The 15,785-nt window shown below is 37.6% G+C and overlaps 2 protein-coding genes across 9 annotated transcripts in view; one reads left to right on the top strand and one right to left on the bottom strand.

Annotated features, from left to right (window-relative positions):
* Positions 1–3,546, bottom strand: part of MARCHF7 (membrane associated ring-CH-type finger 7) — a 52,781-nt gene extending 49,235 nt beyond the window's left edge. For 2 of the 7 annotated variants that reach the window (XR_003684405.2, XM_028510502.2), the window contains exon 1: positions 3,330–3,507. The gene's annotated coding sequence lies outside the window, so the exon portion shown is untranslated. Of the gene's footprint in view, positions 1–3,329 lie in introns of all 7 variants that reach the window. The other 5 variants (XM_028510495.2, XM_036023426.1, XM_036023424.1 and 2 more) reach the window with 5 other exon arrangements.
* Positions 3,547–3,618: 72 nt separating this feature from the next.
* BAZ2B (bromodomain adjacent to zinc finger domain 2B) overlaps positions 3,619–15,785 on the top strand; it is a 367,012-nt gene continuing 354,845 nt past the window's right edge. The window contains exons 1-2 of one of the 2 annotated variants that reach the window (XM_036023420.1): positions 3,619–3,671; positions 5,403–5,566. The gene's annotated coding sequence lies outside the window, so the exon portion shown is untranslated. The remainder of the gene's footprint in view (positions 3,672–5,402; positions 5,567–15,785) is intronic. The other variant, XM_036023418.1, reaches the window with a different exon arrangement.

Consider the following 15,785-nt stretch of genomic DNA (forward strand, 5'->3'; position numbering starts at 1 on the left):
GATCCTAGTGAACATGGAGATAGGGAAGCTATGGGTGGTCACATGAAGAAAGCAGTCTTTTGGGTTTTTAACAGGTTTTGAGCTGACAAATATTTAAGACATAAAGATATGCCCATCTTGAAAAAAATAACCAGATAGAAGTTTAATATTTCCATGAGAAAATATGAATATGATGTTAAGTCTATTCTCTAGTACTTTATGAGATAATCTGTTCTCCTTTTAAGTGTATTTAAAATCCCTAAGTCTCAAGGTTCAATCTTCGTTCTGTGAGTGACACAACTTTAGGGGTTTTTCTGGAAAACTGAGAAATACATTACACTCAAGTATAATAATCAATATGGAAAGATTAGAACTAGCTTTAGAGGTTAAAAATTTGTCCTCTTTTAAACCTGAGGACAACAGTGGGTACATGTAATGTAGGCCAGTAGTGATTTTAAAACCAGGTATTCAACTTATCTAGTCTAACCGGTAGAGCCACAGAGAAAGAGAGCAAGAAAAACCAGCTCTGACCATGAGTTCAGACCAGAGAAGTTAAAAATTAAGGTCAATGAAAATTAAACCCCAGCCAACTCTCAAATTATAATTTTATCGCCCCCTTTTGGGTTCATCTTATGATTAGCAACTGTATTAAAGACAGATTTGGGGGCATAAATAATGATTTGTGAGAAGATAAACTATTTCACTGTAATAGAATTCTGCTGTAGTGAATTGCATTCAAGTAGGTCTTAGGAGAAACTGAAAATCTTACTCATTTTAAATTGTAATCATCTTAATGTGATCAGTTATTGATTCTGTTACTTAGATTCCTTAGTTCTTAAGTTTAATTTGTTGGTAAAAAAAATGAGGTTTGGCCCTGGTCTGGAGGCTTAGTAGGCAGGAGTGTCCCCTCCACCAGAAGATTGTGGGTTCAATTCCCGATCAGGCACGTGCCTAGGTTGCAGGTTTGGTCCTTGGTCGGGGTGCATTCAGGAGTTGGCCAAAAGATGATGTTTTGATGTTTCAGTGTTTCTCTCTTTTTCTCCCTCTCAAAAATTGGTAGATAAATCCTCTGGTAAGGATTAAAATTAAAATTAAAAACTTTTAAAAATAAAAACAAGGTTTGATGGAGGCCTATGTCTTTCCCACTATTATTAGCACTGGCACTTAATTATACATAGTAACAAGTATATATCAGCAAAGATAATCTAAAAACCATTTTTATTTGGTTTAGAGATGCAATAGCTCTCCATGCCCAACAGCACAGAGCACTAACTTTGTAAAACACTACGGAAAGTCTCTCATGTCCTGCTCTAACTTTCCATTCAATTTGTTTCAGCTATTGGGAACAAACTGTCCACTACTAAAACAAATCATGATACCATGACTTTACAGTTTCCTTATCAACCTCTTAAGTCATCCTTCTCATCTCAGTTAAAGCAATACCTGCTAAATTTTTCCCAAGATTAAACACACTTCCTCTGTGCTCCCAAGGTACTACCGTGTTCTTACACTAAGATAGTAGCAGTTGTTTATACCTTAGTCTGATGACTAAACTGTAAGTTGTGGAGGGCAGATGGTGTGTCAAGCTCATTCTTGAAATGTGAAGCCCTAATCTAGAAGCCAGGATACAACAAATAACAAATTACCAAATAATGTAAAACATTATTTGTACTATTACAACTATTTTCTCTAAAATATAATAGTAAAATGTGAGTAACTCTTGAATACACACTTGTGAAGTAGATACAGGATTAATTAAAAATCAGATGCATGAGTGCCATGGATGACTTTTTACATCCAATTTGATTACATGATGACTTCAAGTAAAGCATATGTGCATTCTATATGGGGACATTTTTGTGCTTTACCTTGAAAAATAAACTCTCTTGCTAATGCGGAAAAGAAATCACTTGTACTTAAGCGGGAATTTCACACATTTGTAGCAGAGAACTTACATAAATATATATTTTGTGAAGCTGTCAGCAATCTATGGGGGACATCACAGGCAGAATAAAATTTCAAGGTTATTCAGACAAGAAGTCATGAATATAATCAATTGGACTTCAGATACCAATTCAAATTGTTTGTAATCATTTAAAATTTACTCTACAAGTATTAGGTCCCCCAGTATGTTGACTGCTATACACTGTACCATCTAACTTAATCCTTACCTCTGGTCTAGGAATTAACTGCTGTATTTCTAAGGAAAATGAAGAAGTTTAAGTTACGGAAAAATTAAGGCTCAAATCCAGATCTTCCAACTCTAAAGTATAAAATAAAATTCTCTAGGGTATAGTAATAACGTCAAGTATAAAATAAAATGGTCACGAAAAAACCTACACTTTGTGTCTGCCTTAACAGTATACTGTTTTTGATTTTTAAGTCAATAATTCATCTTTAACCCTACCTTTTAGGTCTGTACAGAAATGGATGGATGAGAATAGGAAAAAGGGAAATTTAAAACAATAAACAAAGGAAAATACCTAAGAAGACTTACAAAAATCGGAAAAAAATCTTACCGAATTTAATATCATTTGGCACATTTACTTTTAAAAGTGCCAAAGGATTCTACTGATGAATTTATTACCAAGACAGAGATTTTTCCATATATATTACCTACTTCTGAATATAGGAAAAAAGTATCAATTGTAGTATTTTTGGGGTGTGTGTGTGTGTGCGTGTGTATACATTCTCAAGTCTTCACTACGCAGTTTCATCAAAATGAGGGAGTGTTCTACTACTGGTGGCTTCCGTATTTTTACTTCTTACATCAACAGGTCCATTTTTTATACATATCATCACCTATTTCAATTTGAAATACACATAATTTACCACAAAACAAAACAAAAAAACTCCCCAAGAATCACGATATTCAAGAACAGGAATGATCACTGAGCAACCCAAAGACTCACCGCACTTGGGGGCTGAGAAAGCCCCTTCAATACGAGGCTAGGTGGGCAGAGCCCCAAGCCTCCCCGCCTTCCAGCGTAAATATAGTACCACCCTCGTGACCAGCCCGCTGAGCTTGGCGGGACCCTGCTTACCCTAAACGAAAAGGCCGCTGCCTATGGCAAAAGCCCCTAGCCCTCACCCACCAGCCACAAAAAGGCTACAAATCTGCTCCCCTCAACCCGGCATAAACTCCCAAAAGAAGGCCACCCGCAAAGGAGGCTTGCGACCAGAATCCCTCCGTACCCGCGATCAGGAATCAAGCTCCTCCACCCCATCCTGCCTTGGAGGAAGCGACCTCCGCGTCCCCAGGCCTGCACTTCGTTCTCTCCCCTCCCCCACCCAGGGCCTCAGCGAGAACCACCTCCCCTAGAAGAAGCCCGAGCTCTGCAGCTTATTACCTCCGCTCCGGAGCTGGCACTGAACAAGGTGTGTTTCGCTAATGACCACACCACCACCTTCTTCCTGGGAACTCTAGGACTTTGAGGCAGAGCAGTCGGCTGCGAAGGACAATGGCGCCCGCCCCTCTCCCAGATCCGGCACAGATCTAGCTGCCACCGTTAAATGCCCCTCCCTTCTCCTCCTCCTCCTAGGTCGCGGACTTCACCGGCATCTCGCGAGAGTGGCGGCGCTGTGGGGATCTGAGAGCTATCCGCGGACTCGACGTACCCCACCGCGGGGTGGTGCTCTGACTGCGGCAACCGTTGAAGGGCTGCCCCGGAGGAGGCAGCGAGACGCCACTGGTAAGCAGCCGCGTCTGGTCGTCCCAAGGGCTGGCGGCTGGGCCAGCGAAGGTGTGGGCGTCGGAAGCCAGGCGTTGTAGGCCCGGCCCTGGTTGGTCTCCTTCGCCTAGGTGGCAAGGGGCTCTGATCCAGCCCTGCGGCTCTCTGGCACCCAAGTCCCGGCTATACGCTTTTACTGCCTCCTGCAAAACTGCAGGGCCCTACTCGAAATAATGTCTGCCCCCCTTTTTTTTTTCTTTTTCTCTCTTGGTTAGTGGCGCAGGGAATGTTTAGCAATGATTTGAATCAAGCCCTGCCTTTCCCGACCCCCTATCCTCCTACTCCCTACCCTCCCTTTTTAATGTCTGTGACCCCTCCCCTTTTCGGGGTGGAAGCAGACTGTACGGGTGTTTCCTTAATTCAGTTTTGGTGTTGGTGTACTTTTACAGTCAATGTTTCTGTAGACAGTGTTACTAATATTTCATAGTGTAGCAACAGACTTTGCAGTAAAAATTTCATCCATTTAGAAAGAGGAAGGCAAGTTGTCAGGCATATAGTCTCATGATTTTTTAAAAAAAAATTGTCAGATGAAATTAAATGAAACTTAAAAAAAAACCCAAGTAGTAAAGTAAGATGTAAATGAATAGTAATACAAAGGAATACAAAGGAACTAAGTTAAAGGAAAAGCCACAATTTATGTGGACTTGATAATATTGTGGATTGAGGTGATACATGTGTTTTGAATAATTTTTTCTTTAAAAAATTTTATTTATTTAGATTTAGAGAGATGGAAAGGGAGGGAGAAAAACATGGATGTGTGTGAGAAATACATGAGCTTCCTGCCTCTCACATGTCCCCACGCCCCTATCCAGGGACCTGGCCTGCAACCCAGGTATGTGCCATGACTGGTATTGATACCAGCAACCCTTTGGTTCAGAAACAGGCGCTCAATCCACTGAGCCACACCAGCCAGGGCAGGTTTTGAGTAATTTATCAAACAAAAGTTCTTTCCCAGTAAACAGATTGAAACTTAAAGATATACTGACAACTCTTGATTTTTAAAGTGACCTATGTCATTACGTTGTTTTAAGCAATTCATTGAATTCAAATAATTCTGATAAAGTGTGAGGTTTACATGTATTTCTTTGTCTTCTCATCAGAAGAGAATATACCATTACTGTCATCCCCATTTTTCTCTCTCTTGGAGAGTAAGAGACTATCCATGCTTCACTATTGTTAATTGTAAAATATTATAAAGGTTAAAAATATAAAGTTGAATAATTATTATTAAAGTTGGCACATAAATGTCAGTCTAACTTTTTAGGATATGAGTTGAAGATAAAGCATGTGGTATAGGATAAAGGAAACACAGATTACTTTTGAGGAAATCAGTTTGCCTTTTTAGAAAATGGATTTTTTCCACCAAACTGAGTATACCTGTGGTTTTGTGGTTATGGATATACACACCCAAAAACACCAGACTCCGTGAGTTCACATCCCAGCCTTGCCTCTTACTACCTTTGTTATCTTAAGCAAGTCCTTAACCTTTCTAAGCCTGGGTTTCCCATAAAATTAGGTCTAAGAACAATACCGATACCCCATAAGGTTCTCAAAAGGATTAGAGATAATGGATCGGTTCCTGAAACAATAAGCATTTGATGATCGTTAGCTCTTACATTCAGTATCAAAACCATGGCGAATACTGTCTTTCTGGGATTTGATATTATATAGGTTTTTTAAACTTCTTCTCAGGTATATTATATACTAAGAGGAATGACTGCACCATTTTCTTGAGCTATGGCAGTCAAATCTGGTATCAGTAACTTCTCTGCAGAACACCCAAACCTGGCAAGGATGATTCAGATTTTGGCAGATTATGGCTTCATCCCCATCCAACATTGAAGTTACCAGCAGAGGTGAGTGTGGCACCAGTTTTCTAAGCTAAACACCACTTTCAGACTCTAGTTTCTTATTGATACTAGTAAATAGATAAAGACCACTGATAAGTATGTTTTATTCTTTAAGAATGGTTAGTTATTTTTTAATGTACTTTCTCTGATTTGAATTTCCAGGAAATCATCATTATTCAATAAATAATTGAGGTTTTCCTATGTTAAGAACAATTTTATGAGAATTCTGTATATAAATAGGTATAATAGTGACTATATTTTCTGAACGAAAAATCAAAACAAAATGATTTGATAGGCAAAACATTTGAAATTAGATCTGTTCTGACCAACTCAGATTCCATGGTTGCCTTTTTTTATATAGTATTTCTTTACCGGGCCTTCCTTTGCTGACTTTTTCTCCTTAAGACACACTTTTTGGTAAGTAAATCTTTGTTTACCACTTGCCCACATACTCACATTAGTTTACATTTTAACCTGGCTTCTTCTCTAAATTAGGGTCTTAACTACTATTTATTTATTCCCTTTCTACTTTATAAATTTATCATTTGTTTGTGGTCATTCCAGCCCTTTACATTTATATAAAACTATTTATTTCTTCAGCTATCTGTTAAAGTTCTCTTTCTTATATTAAATTTCAAGCTTCCTGTTTCCCCTACTTTTTATCATATTTCATCTTAACCTAAGAATCCTCTCTATGGCAAGGGCAGTCTTATAGACATCCTTTACTTTGTATACTGGTGTGATCTTGAAAAGGTGTGGTTATATTTGCTTTTTGTAAATCAAAAATTTTTTGAATGTAGGCTATTAAACTTTTGAGGAACAGGAGGTAATAGTTGGGATGAGATGAGAGTGCTTACAGGGAGTCCTTTAGTTGAAAACAAAGGATGCCAGTTTCTTCTCAAATGGGAATCTCATTCATCCCTGGAAAAAGGAAACCTTATGGCATCATCCAACTTGAGGATCAGCTATTTAGTTATAGGTAACATTAAATGTGTAGTAGTTATTATTACTTAACAATAGTCTGTAGAGGACTCTTTCTTCTAAGAAATATTATTAAAGGTCCTTTGCTTTAAATCTTTGTTGTTAAGAATCCCTTTGATGTAAACAATCACTAACCCCCTGATGTAGTGATTTTGTGAATTTTAATTTCCCATTATCAAATTTAATTGAAAAGTACCACATTTAATAAGTGAATATTTAAGGCATTCTGTTGCTTGACTTCTGCTTGATTAGCAGCAAAATGTTCAATCTCCAAAGGCTACAGATGAAAAAATACAACAAGTAAAGAGCATACCATCATGAAATCCTCTCTGAGAAACTTCTTACACTTAAGCTTATGGTCTGTATATCACTGGTTCTAGGAAAGTCATTCCTGCTTACATAACTTCTCCAGAATATCTGCCCTGGTCAGGAATAATTCCCAATTAATGGATCACCCTGAATCCATATGTATGTGAAGCACCTTTCACACTGCCTGAAACACAGAGAGTATTTCATAAAAGCAACTATATTTTATTATTGTTGATATTAAGGGTTTGAAAATTGTGACACATAGGCCAAATCTGACCCACCACCTGTTATTGTAAATAGCTTTATCAGAACACAGCTAGTCACGTTAGTTTATATATCATCTATGCACAGGTTCTATAGAGAAACTAAGCCAATAGTATACAATCTCTCTGCCTGTCTGTCTGTCTACCTACCTACCTACCTACCTACCTAATCTAGTGTATCTAGCTATCTAGAGAATTAGTTCACAGGGTTATGGGGACTGTCATGTTTGAAATAATGTAGGTCAGATCTGAAGGCTGGAAACTCAAAGGAGTTGATGTTGCCATCACGAGGCAGAATTTCTTATCTAGAAAAGCTGTTTTTGTTGTTTTCAAGGCTGATTGGATGAAGTGCATCATATTTTCAAGGGCAATCTTAAAGTCAACACATTATAAATATGAATCACATTTACGAACTATTTTCATTGTAGTGTCTCAATTAGTGTTTGATTAAATAACTTGATACTCTAGACTCACCAAGTTAACACAAAATAAACCATCAAAATCTATGAGTGGTTTCACCCTACAAGTGCAGAGTTAAGTAGTCGTGATAGCAGCTACATGGGCCCAAAAAGCCTAAAATATTATTTGGTTCATTACAGAAAGTTTGCTGGCTACCAGAGTAACCTGTAAAACCAGATTGAACTGACCCCTGTTCCTTTAATACAGTCATGCAAACTCACACACAACTTTAGAATGATAATAATCAAGTACTATGCTTGGCCTCCTCAGTCACTTCAGACTATATTTTATGAGTGGAAGCAGAAGAGCATCCAAATAATGATAAATTTTTTGACCATTTCCTTTGGCAAGTTTGGTTGCAACCCCATTTTTATCTTAAATACTTTTCATGTTCAGTCCTGACTGGGAGGCTTAGAGGATTGGGCATCACCCTGCAAACTGAAAGGTCATCAGTTTGATTCCTGTCAGGGCACACACTTGGGTTGTAAGCTAGTCCTCATCTGGGGGTGTGCAATGGGCAGCTGGTCAGCGTTTCTCTCACACATAGATGTTTCTCTCCCTTTCTTTCTCCTTCCCTTCCTTTCTCTCTAAAAATAAATAAAAATAAAGTCTTTTTTAAAAAGTTCATGTCCACATGTGTACAATTTTATAACAATGTATATGTTGATTATATCATACATACTAGCTATTTTAGTATAGTCCTATTACTTTTTTTGGCTTTATCCCCCCACATTTTTTTTTTCATTTGTTTCTTTTCTTTTTTTAATTTGGCTCTCCTGTCTTTATTTACTACTCCACAACATTCTTGCAAAGTTAGTGAGCATCCTGCTGCTTTCTTTTCTTCATGGTCATACATTCTTAAAAGAATAGTTATATCACATACACACATAGAAATTATTATATATGTAGGGTTTTTTTACCATTTAATAAAACAACATCAAATTTCAACATGAATATTCATATTTTTTCAGGCAAAAGTACCTCTTTAATACCTATTTACACATATATTGGTTGATTATCCTTTCCTTTTTCCTTTTTAAAATTGATTGGAGAGAGAGAGGGAGGAAGTAGGGCAGGAGGGAGATATAAGGAACCAGTCTGTGTGGCAGTGGGGATTGTAGCCCAGCCCCTGATTCGGAAAACTGGTAGGAGCAAGTTGACCCACAGGAACCTGGACCATGGATCAGTTTTCCAGTTGGGAATCAGGCCTGCATTGTACCTAGGATGCTTTGAGGCTTGTTTTTTGCTAAAACTCCCACAGCCTGAGTTGAGGAGGCAAATATTTACTGCATATCTTTAAAGTAACTTCCTAAAATCTGTGCTAAACCTCCGAAGTATGAGTGTAACTAGTTCAACCACTTTTCTCCTTACATTTGCAAACATCCTTTTCTTTGTAGTAATTAGCAACATCCTCTCCTTTGTTATTTGTAAAAGGTAATCAGCTAAACTGAACCTGTGCTTAGTAAATGAGGACCATTCTTGATGTAAAGTACCCGGAAAAGCAATAAAAGCCTGTCTAGGTAAGGGTCAGGTGCCCCTCTCTCACTTAGAGAGTAGTAGTGCTATTCCGTTTCTCCACAGGACTTCTGTAGTCCGTGTGAATTTGTTCATCACAGCGACAACACACGGACCCCGCTGGCTGGAGTCCGCATTGGGGAGACATTGATTTGTTCTACTTATTAGTACATTCACTGGTTGCTTCTTGTATGTGCCCTGACTGGAGATTGAACCCACAACCTTGGTGTGTCCAGGTGATGCTTTAACCAACTGAGCTACCTGGCCAGGGCCAATTACCCTTACTTTTCAATTTGTAATAGATATTACCATTCCTGTCTTCACAGTTTTTCAACTCTGTCATCTGTCTGTTGACTTGCCATTTAATACCACTTGCCATAGATACATTCATATAGTAAAATGTGTCAGTGGTTTCTTTTATAAGTTTTGGGTTTCTGGCTTACCTCAAAAAGTCTTACCTATCCCTAGATTGTATCATGTAGTGGCCTAGATTTTTTAGATTACTTTTTAATTCAACTCAAATTAATTTTTGTGTGTGGAATATAATAGGATCCAATTTGTTTTCTTCTCAATCCATAGTCAGTTGTGACAGTAAAATTTCTTGAATAATTTGTTATTTGTGATTAGAAAAGCTACCTTTGTCATATACTGCTTTTTCACATTTATACTGGATTTATTTATAGATTTTTTATCTTGAAAACTAAACTATTCAAAACTATAAACTATGCAGACAACTAAATATTATTTAGCTGACTTTCGAATCTTATTCATGTATTATTAACAGTATTTTGCATTTCTGTCACCTACTTATTCAATTGTAGTAATGGTAAGTATCTTCCAGGATCAACAAAACACTCTACTAGCTTTGCATTATACACTGCATGTTACACTATCAGCCTGCTAAGACAGAGCTTAATTTCTTTTTTCTATTATCCTTGTTTTCCTTTCTCAGAAGTTTGCTACAGCTATTGAATATACTTCAGTTATTTAAAAACACAGCATCAAAACTTTGTATATCATAATAATTTTTTAAAAATTATACACATATAGATTCTACTTAGTTTCTTAAATAACCCTGTTCGTTATTGTAAGGTCCAATGTAAGTATTTTTTTAAGATTTTATTTATTTATTTTTAGAGAGGGAAGGGAGAGAGATAGAGAGCGAGAGAAACATCAATGTGCAGTTGCTGGGGGTTATGGCCTGCAACCCAGGCATGTACCCTGACTGGGAATCCAACCTGCGACACTTTGGTTCGCAGCCCGCGCTCAATCCACTGAGCTATGCCAGCCAGGGCCCAATGTAAGTTTTTTTACCATGGAACCTTAGCCACTCTTGATAGCAAGTTGGCCATTTCTACAATGGACAATACATAAGGAATCCTCCATTTTTCCCAATTATGTCATCATAAATGGTGTGAGAATGATGATATACTTTAAATATTTCACTTATGTTTAATGTTTGTAATTAGTAGCATTACCTAATAGTTGATTTTGTTGCAGTTTGAATATTTGCCCCTCCCAAGCTAAGAACTCTGAACTTCAAATTTATTTTTGTTTTAATTCAGATGTAGTGGGTATTAATTCAATACATTTTTTTTGTATACAGTTAATTGTGCTTAAATTTGTGGGAAGGCTTTTCTCAGAAAAGTGATTACTTCATTGTTTTCATGTCCATTTATTAAGGTATTTTTTAATCTTATGAACTTTACCTCAAATAATAACTTGAATTGATGGTTTTGAACATGGTTAAATATTAGGGTCCTAAGATATAAATGAAAATACAATATATAGTTTTAACGAATATTTATTTCCCTCTTATGTCTTACAAGTTTTATAAGTGTAAAACTTATAACAGTTTTATAAGTATATATTTTTTAATTCTTTTTTTACTTATAGATTTTATTTATTTATTTTTAGAGAAGTGGGAAGGGAGGAAGAAAGAGAGGGAGGGAAACATCAATCAATTGCCTGTGATATGCTCGCCATCCTGGGTCTGAACTTGTAACCTGGGCATGTGCACCAACTGGGAATCAAACTGGAGACCCTTGGATTTTTGGGATGGTGCCCAACTAGTTGAACCACACCAATCAGGACAGTTTTATAAACATAGTGATATGACTGTTTTGTGTTAGACTTTACTTCCTTGGGCTGAAAAACAATTTTGTCCTAGTACATCAGTTGTCTGCTAGTCATAGTAATACACATTGCTAGAATACTTCTAAAATAGAATTATTTTTGTAAAATTGTATATCAGGATTTTAATAAGCCTTATACTATTTTTAAACTGAATAAATATGACTTTAATCAAATTACAGCAATAAAAAGTTAACTGCAGCATTGGCCAGGTAGCTATGTTGGTTAGAACATTGTCGTGATATGCCAAGGTTGCAGGTTTGATCTCCAGTCACTGCACACACAAGAAGCAAGCAATGAATGCATAAATACATGTTACAACAAATCAGTGTTTCTCTCTCTCTCGCTCTCTCTCTCTCATTCTCTTCTTTCTCTCACAAAAAAAAAAATTAAAGAAGTTAATTGGGTAGATGGAAGCAGTGTACTACAACACTTTGCTTCTGAATCAACCAAAATGAGAGAAAAGCAACTCTTAGATGTTGAATAGACATTTTTATTCACCCTATTTAGAAGCTTTTTGTTTTCTTGCTGGCAGAACCACATGTGCAATTTTTTTTGCTTTATTCACAGCAAAATTGTTCACAGACTATCTTTGCACTATTTCTCATTTACTTAGTAAAATAATGTATACTGGAAAAGAAATGAACAAAAGTTAATATAAGGTAGATGAAAAAGAAAAATACTTTTGAGAATAGAATGTAAAGTGCATTTTTAAAATACAGACCCAAATAGTAGTAAAAGAATCTTCCCCTTTTTCCGTAAAGTTTAAAAAAATATTTTAAATGTAGTTTCTCATCAATTCAAACAAATGAATTAGTAAATTACCTTTATTTATGAAAAAACAAATGATACAGATCCTCAGTTCTTAAGAATGGGACCATAAATTCTTGTTAAAAGTCCAGTTTCTAGTTTTACATGTAAGTAGCTCAGAAGTCCCCACTTCATCCTAACAATAAGTAAAAAGCTGAACAAACTGAAAAATCAACAACTCTTCTTGGAGCTATAAGAGAGAGGAGGACACAGGCAAATCAATAGCCCCAAGATTAGCAACAGGCAGATTCAGGGATTTTCTGCTTTATAGGAGCAGGCTCAGGAACTGAAACAACCACAGGAAATAGTACCTGGGCAAGAAAACCTGAACTGTAATTGATGAATTGTTGGAGTGTCAGTGTAGACAACTCAGAGTTTAAATTTCAGGGAGACCCAGTCACGGAGGACCACACATTATTGTGAGATTCACCTTTAGAAGCGCCACCATTTTCCTACAGTAAATATCCCATTGGGGACTTCCGGCAGAGATGGAGACATAGATAGACACACTGTGCCTCCCCGCACAACCTAAAAGACACACTGTGCCTCCCCGCACAACCTAAAGAAGGACAACAACAAATTTGAAAACAAAAACAACCAGAACTGACAAAAAATCAAGCTGTATGGAAGTCCGACAACCAAAGAGTTAAAGAAGAAACATTCATACAAACCAGTCAGAGGGGCAGAGATGCGCAGCTGGGTGGAGAGGACTTGACAGAGGCTGGAGGATGGGGTAAACAAGGTGGCAGCTGGTGGACCAGGCAAAGTGGCAACTTCAGGACTGGCGGTCCCACATTCACATGTAGATAAACTGGGAGGAACAACTAGGGAGTGAGACAGATCACGCAACCCAGGGTTCCAGCATGGGGAAATAAAGCCTCAAAGCCTCTGACTGGAAACACCTGTGGGGGTTGTGGCGGCAGTGGGAGGAATTCCCAGCCTCACAGGAGAATTCGTTGGAGAGACCCACAGGGTCCTAGAATGTACACAGACCCTCTTATCCGGGAATCAGCACCAGAAGGGCCCAATTTGATTGTGGTTAGCAGGGGAAGTGACTGAAAGCTGACTCAGAGGGCTGCGAGACTGTTCCCTCTCAGACCCCTCCCCCATGTACAGCATCACAAGGAAGTGACATGTTGCCCAACCCTGGCGAACACCTAAGGCTCTACTCCATAGTATGTAACGGGCTCCACAACAACAACAACAACAACAAAAAGAAGAAGAAGGGGGAGGGGGAAGAGGAGGAGGAGGAGGAAGAAGAAGAAATATAGAAATAAAAGAAAGAGGCTGAAATGAAAGAAAAGATCAAAGCTCCAGAAAAAATACAACTAAGGGATGAAGAGATAGCCAGTTTATCAGATGCACAGTTCAAAACACTGGTATTCAGGATACTTACAGATTTAGTTGAATATGGTCACAAATTAGAGGAAAAAATTAAGGTTATAAAAAGTGAAATAAAAGAAAAGGTGCAGGGAACCTACAGTGATGGAAAGGAAACCAGGACTCAAATCAGCAGTTTGGAGCAGAAGGAAGGAAGCAACATTCAACCAGAACAGAATGAAGAAATAAGAATTCAAAAAAGTGAGGAGAGGCTTAAGAACCTTGAGGACATCTTTAAATGTTCCAACATGTGAATTACAGGGGTGCCAGAAGGAGAAGACAAAGAGCAAGACATTGAAAACTTATTTGAACAAATAATGAAGGAGAACTTCCTCAATCTGGCAAAGGAAATAGACTTTCAGGAAGCCTAGAAAATCCCAAGAAGTTGGACCTGAGGAGGAATGCACCAAGACACATCATTATTAAGTTATCCAAGATTAAAAATCTTGAATAATTCTTCTCTTAAAAATAAAGAGAAAATCTTAAAAGCAGCAAGAGAAAAGGAGACAGTTACCTACAAAAGAGTTTCCATAAAACTGTCAGCTGATTTCTTCAAAGAAACCTTGCAGGCAAGAAGGGACTGGAAAGAAGTATTCCAAGTCATGAAAGGCAAAGACCTACATCCAAGATTGCTTTATCCAGCAAAGCTATCATTTAGAATGGAAGGGCAGATAAAGTGCTTTCCAGATAAGGTCAAGTTAAAGGAGTTAATCATCACCAAGCCCTTATTATATGAAATGTTAAAGGGACTTACATAAGAAAACGAAGATAAAAAACTATGAACAGTAAAATGACAACAAACTCACACCTATTAACAACTGGACCTGAAAAATGAAAACAAATTAAGCAGACAACTAGAATAGGAACAGAATCATAGAAATGGAGATCACATGGAGGGTTGTGTGATGGGGAGAGAGGGGGAAAAGGTACAGAGAATAAATAGCATAAATGGTAGGTAGAAAATTGACAGGGGGAGGTTAAGAATAGTATAAGAAATGCAGAAGTCAAAGAACTTATATGTATGACCCATGGATGTGAACTAAAGGGGGTGAATGGGGGTGGGAGGGGGTGTGCAGGACAGAGGGGAATAAAGGGGGAAAAATGGGACAACTGTAATAGCACAATCAATAAAATATATTTTTAAAAAACCCATTGGAATCTGGCAGGCGGAAATGGAATGGAACAATTCTGAATTATATCAGACTGCTCTGTTCTTAAGAAACCCTGCCCTCAGGTAGAACTGATTAACCAGAGCCTAACCTGCTGAGGTTTTATCAGAGACTGGGGAAGAGAAATACCCAACTCTAGCCAGCTCTAACCTTCCATGTAGAAGAAGGGAAATACCCAACTCTGGCCAACTCTAGCCATTTTGTTCCACCTAAGGTGGTAGGAACCTCCCCCTGAGAAACTCTTGGAAAGATCATAGTCCAGAGGCATTGACTCACTGAATGACTGAGGCTTAATTATAGGACTATAACCACAACCCCACCCACCCTCACCTCACCATATTACTAAAGGCCTGTTTATAGCAGTTCCTTTTCCTCACTATATTGTGTCCACATTTTGGGACATAAACACACCTTAACAAATTTAAAAGAACAGAAATCATACAATGTCTGCTGTCAGACCATGATAGAATTAAAATTGGATTCAAGCACAGAAATATAGTTGGAAAATCCCCAAATGCATGGAGATTAAACAACACACTTCTGAATAACATGGCTTGAAGCAGAAATCTCAAAAGAAATTTAGAAATTTTTTGAACTTAAAAACAATTTATCAAAATTTGTGGGGCATATAGCAAAAGCAGTGCTTAGAGAGAAATTTATAGTGTTGCATACATATGCTAGAAAATAAGAGTTATAAAATCAATAAGTTTCCAACTTAGGAAACTAGAAAAATGAGAACAAATCAAACCCAAAGAAAGTAGAAGAAAAGAAATCATACAAATTAAGAGAATATCTTTAAAAAGAACCAAAAGCTGGTTCTTTTAAAAGATCAATAAAATTGTTAAGTTTCTAGCCAAGGTTAAGTAAGAAGAAATAGGACACAAATTAATATCAGAAGTGAGAGGATATCATTACAGATTTCATAGAAGTTAAAAGGATAATAGAGGAATACCATGAACAACCCTAAGCCCATAGATTTTTTTTAAAGAACTTTTCAAATATTTTCTTTTTCTCTTTTTTTCAAAGATTTTATTTATTTTTAGAGAGGGGAAGGGAGGGAGAAAGAGAGGAAGAGAAACATCAATGTGTGGTTGCTTCCCAAGTGGCCCCCACTGAGGACCTGGCCCACAACCCAGGCATGTGCCCTAGTCTAGGAATTGAACCAGTGTCCCTTGGGTTCGCAGGCCAGCACTCAGTCCACTGAAC

This window comes from Phyllostomus discolor, chromosome 4, assembly GCF_004126475.2.
Source record: "Phyllostomus discolor isolate MPI-MPIP mPhyDis1 chromosome 4, mPhyDis1.pri.v3, whole genome shotgun sequence".
Taxonomy (NCBI): Eukaryota; Metazoa; Chordata; class Mammalia; order Chiroptera; family Phyllostomidae; genus Phyllostomus; species Phyllostomus discolor.